Source organism: Alligator mississippiensis, chromosome 13 (genome assembly GCF_030867095.1).
Source record: "Alligator mississippiensis isolate rAllMis1 chromosome 13, rAllMis1, whole genome shotgun sequence".
NCBI lineage: Eukaryota > Metazoa > Chordata > Crocodylia > Alligatoridae > Alligator > Alligator mississippiensis.
The window spans coordinates 32,217,784-32,227,919 of NC_081836.1; positions in this window are offsets into that span (position 1 = coordinate 32,217,784).

The window sequence follows — 10,136 nt, forward strand, 5'->3', positions numbered from 1 at the left end:
AAGTCTGCTGGAGCAGGGTAATTACTGCAGTCCAGCAGACTCCAGTATCATGTGTATGAGTGTCCCCGCACTGAAAAATGCCAGTAGGCATGCTTTAACTAGAGCTCATCTGACAGGCTTTAATTAAAGCACCCCTACCACCATTTTTCAGCGTGGGGGCGCTGATACATGTGACACTCTTAGAGCTGCTCTAATTAAAGCACCCCATGATTCCTAGAGCACGTGTATAAATGCCTTAAGAGAGTAAATATGTCTGGTGAAAATTACTCAGTTTCTAAAAAGGTGTACAACACACCTAGCAATAAGCATTTCTCCAAAATCTAACCACCTATGTAGTCAGCTAAGGAGAGCTTGTAAGAGAATATATAAATTATTATCATGTTATGTCATAACAGAGTACTAAATATGATAACACACTTTTACATTATTGGCAACACGCGTTGGAGATATCTGTTAATGTAACTTGGGGCCTGATCTTTGTCCAACTTGCTTTGTAACTCTTTCATCTAGAGTAATATTGCCAAGATCAGTGGCATTACACCAGTGTATAAAACTAAAGGATTTGCGAATAGAATGAGGGTCTTGAGTCATTAGGAAGCCAAGCAAATCAAGTGCGGCACCAGGTCCATACAGGTGGTTGCAGCAATTTTAGCCTCATTCATGTCTAGAAGGCAAATAACAATTTGCCACTGAGAACAAGCAGAGACTGAATCCTAGCCCACTGAAAGCACAATTGTGAACACAGCTGTGAAATAAGTCTGTTTCATGCTGCCAACCCCAGTATTGGTAAGACCATTCTCAAGTATCTCTTTGTCAGCTTTGTCATTGTGGGTTTGATCCTATAAAGTGCTCTGAATTCAGGAGCCAAACCTGCTTTGCTGCAAGGGCCAAAGTGCTCAGTACTTTACAGGATTACATCCTGTAAAGAAGAAGGTTATGATAAAAATAGCTGTTCAGGACAGGTAAGAATGATAGTGCTCATTGTATTGTTTAAGATTTAGTGCTCACAGCTCTGTTATCTAAATACTGGATTTTTATTTTCCAAGAGTGGAGGCTGAGTTTGGAAGGATGCACAATAATAGAAAAAGGCAGCAGTGCCTTGAAGTGCATATATAGAAATAAAATCATACACCTTTATACACTGGAATATAAAACTGAACATTTTTTATTGTGTTCTGATATGACGTGCCACTACAGGCCAAAGTCTTTAATGGCACTACATTAATATTTGGGATCAGTCTGGCATACGTTCATGCATTGAATCAATACTTCCTTGAACAGGTATGTTTATGTTCCATTCCTGATCTGCAAGGACCATTTCTTTGGAGTCAGCTGTACTCAGTTTATTCCAGTCTCCTCAGGTTATGAATTCTTTGCTATTCATTAAAACAGGTGTTGTCAACCAGGGGTACACAAACCCCTGGGGGTACTTGGGCACTGACTAGTGGGTACGCGCAGGTGGATGGGGTTGGAACACCGCTGCCTCCCAGGAGCAGGGCCAGGGTGGAGAAGCTTGCACATAGTAGCCCGGTGAGCTTCCCCACCCTGCCGTGGCCCTGCTCCTGGGAGGCGGCGGTGCCCACTGCATGCCATCCCCACCTTGCTGCTCCATGTCCGGCCACGTGGTACCCCCCACTCTCCTGCTTGGCATTTGGCTATGCGCTACCCTCCTCCCCCCCACTCAGTGTCTGGCCACCGGGGGTACTTAGACTAAAAAAATTTGAAAGTCCCTACATTAAAACACTCATTAAAACAGTTCCATAAGTAAAATAGAGTTCCATTTTGTGGTTATATCAGGGATTCAACTTTTTGATTATATACAAAACATATGGTAAGTCCTCGCTAAATTTGAGATCTGGAATTATCTGTAAATGCATAAATCTATTAATTACTTTAGTAACAAGTTAAAATGAACTGTCTTTTGTTTGTCTTCAGTCAGTGGTTCTCAATTGGGGTGCTGTGAGACCCCCCTCATGGATGCTGTGTCACAAGTGCCATCGTCGTGGTGGCAACAGCTAGGTAAAACAGTCCTGAGTGCAGGGCTGCAGCATGTGCACACACTCCTCCTGCATTAGGGTTTTTGATAATGCTAAAAGGCAGGAGAACTAGCTTGTGCTATAGCTCTTCCCATTCTCGCCCCAACCATGATCCTCCCAAAATAGAGATGAGTGGGATAATTCCATTTGTCCCACATGCCTGTTTCCAGGAGAGGATATTCATGGTCAGACTGGAGAATGATTTGGCAAAAATGGGTGCTCCTGCTTGCTTTAGGGTTAACAGAGAACATGAATGAGGCAAAAAAACATACACATGCCCTTCGTGGTCTGGCTGTGCATGAGATGCATTGGGCATTTTTGCCTGGCATCGTTGTCATCTGGTTGAGAACCACTGGAAGACATCAGCAGTTCTCAACTGGTGAAGCCACCATATTCAAAAAAGTTGTGGAGGAGTGCCCTAATTCTGAAAAACCTGGGAAACACTGTCCTAAATTATCTTTTGCATAGAATGAAAAAAAAACTCTTCAAACTTTCACTGTCTTTAAAATACATTCAAATGCTTTACACAGTTCAGATTGGAAGAAACCAAGTTATAAGGAAATAGTGTTTAATGATTACAGTATCTAATTCAGGCGTGTCAAACATAGAGCCCATGGCCTGGATCTGGTTCATTCACCCCTCTCATAGTTCAGTAGGCTACTAGATGCATGTACCCTCAGCTCCACATTGCCACATGCCTCTGGCACTGCAAAGTGACCAAAACTCTGTGCAGCCAGGCAGAGGCATAGACCCGGGGGCATGCATCTGTAGAGAGCCCCATTCAGGTGGCAGTGTGGAACTCTGATCAGTTGGCACTGTCTGGGGCATACAGCAGAAGAAACCAAGGGTATGAAGTAGCATGAAGCCACATTCAGGTAGCATGGAACTGGGCACATGTGTCTGTGAGGGCTTGGGGGCATGCAGCTGCAGAACCATGTTCGGATGGTGGAGCAGTGCTAGGGGGTGCCACCCATAGCCTATGTCTGCACAGCTGAATGTCGCTGGCTCCAGCTTTGTGCTGCTCTGTGCAGCCACACACTGCCCACCTCCATGGCGCTGCCCAGGCAGAGCTCCGCAGTGCCTCACACCCTTGGCTCCTCACTGACACATGCCCCTGGTTCCAGGATGTCTGAACATGACTGTGCAGCCACATGCCCCAGGACCCACACAGCTGCTTGAACACAGCCCCACAGATGCAACCCAGGGGGAGACCCTCTGGTCTGGATCTGTCCTGGGGCTCAGTGTGAGTTTGACACAACTGATCTTATTATTATGTTGAAATAAATTATCTTTAGTTAGTGTCAGGCAGGAAACTTCAGGGTTTTTTTTAGATAAGCACTTAAGCCCCTGCCCCCCACCCCCAATTAAATCCAAATGGAATTAAGATGAACAGTAGTACTTTAAAGTTTTAAAGGAATACTGAGTTATATAAGAACTAAAAATTACAAATGCAAGACATTAAAAGTTAAAATTACACCGATGATAAATTAAAATATATTAATGTATGGGAATAAGCAGATAAGGCATCTAGGTAACTTTAACTCTGCCCTGTAGAATTCCTGGTCAGCATATCATAATTCATAGTAACGTTTGTCTTAAATTACATTAAGCTTTTTATTTTTTAATTTGTCTCATGTTATCAGTGGAAAAATTTTCCATTTACTCTAATGGACTTTGCATCAGACTTTTAAAGGGTATGTATGACCCCAACCAGTCATTAAAGCCTCACAGGTTTACTTAACATTTAAAAAAAAAATTCTAAGCACTTGTAATAAAGATATACTGTTAAAAATAGCCTGGAATTTGCTGTTCTCTCTCTTGAAGTAGGGTACACCAAGGTGGTAAACCATCAGAGACTATTTAGTCTTTTAAGGCACTGTCCTCATCAAGCTAACTCGAAATCAGGTCTTTTTGATAACCTGATTTGGTGAACCAAATTGGTGCATGTATTTGATACAACGTTCCTTGGAGCTTTTTTGTTAAAAATAGTAAAAAGAATCTTAAAAAGGGACCTTTGCATTTCAATGGATGTTTTTACTTTGAACAAAGTGATGTTTCATTTTATAATTGAAATAGAGCATGTCTTTGAACTTTAAATAGTAACAGATATTAAGAAGAAGTATTACATTTCATTTGTTATGTTACATGTTAAGTTTAGCTTGTCTGTAGTAAAATAAAACCGATCAAATATCAAAATTCAGAATGAAGCATTTTGGGTCAGATGCATCATTTATGTACACTATTTTATTTGCTTTTCTGGTATAAAGGAAGGCAAATGTGAGAGCCAAGCAGAGAATACCCTTGATGCATGGGGCCACATACCAAGCAAACACTACCACTTCTGCAAAAGAGCTGCAACTGACTCCCCAGCCCAGCCCCTGTCTTCTTTACTTTTCATTCCATCCAGGAAGAGCACACACCAACTGCTGAAACCTCCTTAGCCTGACGAAGGGTTTTTGAACCCGAAAGCTTGCTTAATAACTATTCTCCAACTATTTGGGTTAGTCTAATAAAAGATATCAAATTCACCCAAGGAACCTTGTCTGCCTATGTCCTTAGACCAACACGGCTACAACCTAAACCCCTGCACTTTATAAGAGGCATTCTGGAGTGAACTGAAGATACAGTAATGTGGATTAGCTGCAGGCCAGTAGAGGGAGAAGACGTAAGGGGAAACTGTCCCACAGAAAGTCTTTGCCTCTACTGTATCCCATAAAGTTATTAAAGGGATGGTGCAAGTTAGGACAGCCTCGATGAATGACCTAATCAATGGTAATAGCTGTACGAGCTTTTAACATCCCTTGAATCAGGGAAGTACAAGCCACATCTCCTCTATTCCCATGCCACATGACAAAAGATTTTATGAACAAGAGGTGATAGATAAAGAAGCTGGGAAAAGTCATTCTATTTAAGCATCTGTCACTTAAAAATGGTCCTCAAGATGAAAAAGGTTGAGAACCACCATTCTATACTTCGTGTAAACCAGTGATAAAAATTCACAACAAAGGATCTATTAATATATTTATAAGAATTTAGCCTATCACTGGAGAACAAAAGGTATCCTTTAAATGCATGTGTGTGAATTTTTTACAAATGCATGCTTATGTTGCCATGTTTATTTTTAAATAAGCAAAAAATCTAAGTGGCAAGGTGAGTTCCATTCTGCTTGGCAAGAAAAAGTCAAGAAAAAGTTCCCAGGTATATGTACTTGAAGCTAGTTTGAAGATTTTCAGGAAATAATAATTCTATTAGCACACAGAATTAAAAAGAAATGTAATGTATAATTTATAAGTTGACATGTTGATACTGGCCCTTCTAAGGAGCATAATCCCCTCCTATCCTTGAAGGCATTTGAGTTCCTCTGCATCTAGGCTCTAGATTGGTTGATGGGAAACAAAGACTAAATAAAGTCTTTTGGCTCTTGTGCACTTAACAGAAGGGATTTATAAACCCTTCACCAATACTGAAGTCCATTTTGCTGTCCTGGAAGTATACTAGAACCAAGTCTTTAGTGCCTGACCATAATCATCATGCTAGCTGAGGCTCGGAGTGAAGTTTTCCTTCTCTGTCAAATTGGCCTGAGCAGTTTTTTATGTTTTCCACTCAGCACCCAAGGAACATGGTAGGTAGGTTAGACTGTCTAGTTTGTACATGACAGGTGCCTGCTGATCTCTATTATCCCATAGGGAGTCCAGTTCTCTAATAAACTGGAGTTGGAAGTGGATTGAAGGAAAATGTAAAGAGTGGGGCTGGAACTCCTAGTGACTAGTATAGCAAGGATGAACCCCTGCTTCTCCAACCCTCAGTTGAAGGGTCCCTACAGTTGTACTGGGACCATGTTAATAGTGGGGGAGTGGAGTAGGGGGGAACTGCAGCTTTGTAGCAGCTGAAATGAAATACAAAGGAGGGATAACCTGCACAAGATGGCTTGCTATTGAATATCTCCCGGACAAGTGACTCAATAAAGTGGGGTCCTAGTTAAACCACATTCCTGGTGTCTTATCCTTGTGCCTGAAGTGGCCAGGACTATTATACTATATTATGTCCACTATGCTTTATTTAAATTGACAGTCTGTAAATTACCTTAAATAATATAGATGCTGACAATGCAAGACCTTATTTAGCCTTGCTCTCTAGGTAAGTGCACTCAAAACTGCCCTTTGCATACCCACTGCCTTTTAAGAATGCCATTACTTCATTGCAAGTCATCAAACAATTGCAATTTTCCTGTGTAGTACTATTGCCTAAGAATTTCAATCCCTTTAACATATATTTTACTCAATTTCTCCTCACTTCAAAATAAAAGAAGGGAAACACACAAGCAAAAAATAAACCAGATGAAATTTCAGTTTCTCCCCTTATCTTTCTTCCAGTATATGAAATGGGAGAGAGGAAACTAATTGAATTAAAATATGCAAAAGAGGATATAGTGATGCAAATAAAATTCTACCAATATGTACTTGGTTGCTGTGATACCACAAAGGACAGTTTAAGCAGGCTTCTCTTTGAAGAGAAGCTAAGTCATTGCTCTCTCTACTTTAAGCAGCTATAGTGTTTTGTAACAAACTTTCATCTTGGTAATAAGGAATACCCTTCCCAAATGTATCGGCTTGCAGTGAAGTACTGTAGTACACTAACAAAAGATTCCTCCCATTTTCCTCTGATTTTTTAGAAGGGCAAGAGATGCTGCAATATTTTCAACTATCCATAGACGTCCTTTAGGGGTTTATTTACTTAAAACATTTTTGTTTCCTCTCCTTTCCCCGGTCTTCTCTTTCTGGAATCTTAAGGGTGGGAATTCCCATCTCGGATACAGGTCTTCTGTGGACCGTTAGGATTGGTACCTTTCATTAGTTCTTTTTGGTAATAGGTCAGGCATTTAGCAGGAGGGAGTTACTGCATTTATTTAAATTCAGGTTTGTCTTGGATTTAGAACCACCCCACAATAATTTGATTCTGTACATGGACATTTTTTATATGTGTTATAATTTCCATGTATAAAAGCTAATTATTGGAGGGACACCTTAAATATCTGTCCCTCCCCCCAACTGCAGCAGTAGGGAAAACAGTGGCAGCAGGGGGAGACAGTAGCAGGTCAGATGATGAGCAGATCTGGAAGAAGTGGAGTGGAGGCAGGCAGTACGAGAGACCGTGGCAGAGTGGTTGGTAGGGGGCAGAGCCTGTGGGGGAGGGGAACTCCTGCTCCCCTCGATTCAGTGGCACAGAGCATGGCCCTAACCCGCCCTGTAGCAGCCACAGCAGCATGGTACCTATGGCTTGGCTCCGGGGTCTTGCCAGAGCTGCCACTGCTGCCACAACCACCATGGTGGGCAGAGGGGGCAGAGGCTGTAGGGGGAAGAAGTGGAGGGGAAGATGTGGCAGGGGCCAGGAAGCAGCTGTGGCTCTGGCCCTGACCCCAGGTTGGGGCCAGAGCTGGAGCTTCAGCAGATGCCTGTCCTCGCACCACCTTGTACTCAAATCTAAGATGAGGGGCTTTTTATCCGATGTTAAATGAAGGGGAACCTCATCTTGGATTTGAGTAAATATGGTTTTTCTTTCTGTATCTCTGAGTTTTTCATATTCTGACATTCAGATGAGTCACTTTTGAGATTACTGGGAAAGGGAGATGTTGGTGAGATTGGTTTCACATTTAAGTTTATTTAAATACCTGTCCTAAATACTTACATACTTTCAATTTGCTAGGAATATTGAACAGAATCAGGATTATTTATAAAATGTCATATCTTCTGAACCTGCAATTCAGCTAAAACTGTGAGATGACTGGGGAATTTTTTTACTTACAAGCTTCAATTTCTGCAACATACTGAGTCATCAAATGTATATACCTTTGTAGATGGTAAGCAGGTTTCACCTTAGGTATTTAATTACAGTACACAGTACAGCTGGTTAGTGTGTAGGTGTCAGCTAAGCTGTAGATATAGTTGCTTACTTAAAGAACATTTAGAGAACCTTGTTTTATCTAGTAAGCTTGGTTCATTTTCAGAACTCTAAGGTAAAATATCTGTTTGAATTCCAGCGTTCCAATTAGAATACTTAGCAGTCTTGATTAATCATTCTAATTAGAATGTGTCAGAGCACGTGTACAGGCAGTCTTAATGGCACTTAATGATGGCTACTTAAATGCTTTCTTTTCTAACACAGGTAGAAGATGCTTCCTATCTTCTTCTCTTTTTAATGTAATAGGGTGAAAGATCTATTTTTTTGAAAAGCCATTTGAACTGACAAAAAATGAAAGGATTTAAAAACATAAGAACATGAGAAGTGCCATGCTGGGTCAGACCAATGGTCCATCTAGCCTAATATCATGCCCCCGACAGTGACAGGAGTGAATGCCTGCATTTTATCAGTTTTACAATTTTTAAGTTAGTTTGAAAAAATCAAAAGATTTTAACACAGGTTTCACTGGTGCTTACCTAAACCAATCTCATCATTGCAATCTTTCTAGAATTGTTACCCTTATTCTGCAGATCTAGCTACTGAAGCTAAGAATTTAAAAGCATAGAAAAGGCAACTTCCAATAATAAAAATATGTAAGAAAAATAGACATAATGAACTAAGTGTTGGAGAAACCAGGAAGAGCAACTAAAATAAGCAACAACTTCAAAGGGTCTCTCTTTTATTTTAGCTATGCTATAATTAGAGAAGGATGCTTTCTCTTACATCTTAATAAATCAAAGAATATAATTATGCTGATAAACTCCAGCAGTACTATAGACTCTGCTTTGCTGGTGCCATCCAAGCAAGTTCATGATAAATCAGCTGATACTATGCTATGTATCCTCACTATTATCCTTTATGGAATCTGCTTTTGTTCCTATGTATTACCACCTTTGAGTAATACATCATTTAAGTACTTCATCCTTCTAACATATTGTTAGAGCAACAGCTGGTACTGATAATGTATTAATGCAATACATCATCAACATCAGGCACTTTGCTGCTACATTACTCAAAGCATAACATTATAAAAGGAGGTTGATTAGAAAAGCTGATGTTAACTTTAAAACTTTTGGTACTGAAAGTGCCATAATTTCTGTCTTGTTGAGTCATATCTGGAATATATATTCTCATAAACAGTACAAAGCGCATATGAAGGAGAATGTCTTGCATTCAAAAGCTTGTCCAACTCTATCCCAACTATGCAGTTGGTCCAATAAAAGATATTACCCAAATAAATCCTTGCCTCTTGCATAATTGCTGGACCATTGTGGCTACATCATCATGCTAACACATCTATATTGCTGTAATTGATACATTAACAGATCGCATAGCTTCCCCTCGTTGATCTATGTACTTAACAGTGGATGATATGTCAACCTTATTTTTTAGGAAGAAATAGGACTCAGCACAAAGTTTGTTTCCAAATACAACCAAAATCAGGAAAATGTAGATATGAACTTTGCAGATTTCATTCTTTTCTGCTCAGAACTTTGAGTCTTTCAAAAAAAGAACATCTTGCAAACAGATTCCAGTAATTATGGCACCGAGATGACAGTCTGTCAGTATAGTGTGTATACTGTTGTGAAACTTGTTCTGTGTATTACACCTTTAGATTTCTAAACATTGTACCTCCAGAGGTTAGACAATTGCCATTTTATTCTAAAAACTTCTGTAGAGGAAATGGACGTGCCATGTTCCCTCTTTTATCTCTCTCTGCCCTTCATTGGAGCCTTTACATTTCTAATTTCAAATTGTTTGTATTAATTTAAATGAGGTTACTTTGCCAAAAAAGTGCTGTTATTTCTCTGCAGAAAGGTGGAAATCAGAAATTGTGATTGGTTCCTAATCCAGTAAAATTGCTGGCAGGTTTACAATGATGTATGAATCATAAAATAAATCAATGGAGAAAACCTAAATGTCAAGTATGAAAGAAAACAAAACAATGATCCGCATGCCATATGAAAATAATGCAATTTATTCCATTAGTTAGAAACCCAAATGTATAGTGTCATTACGTTGGTGTGAATAGGCCCTAACTTAAATCCATTTGACCCATATTCATAGACATTACCTGGGAATCTTCTGACAGAGCATATATATATATATATATATATATATATATATATATATATAAAACAA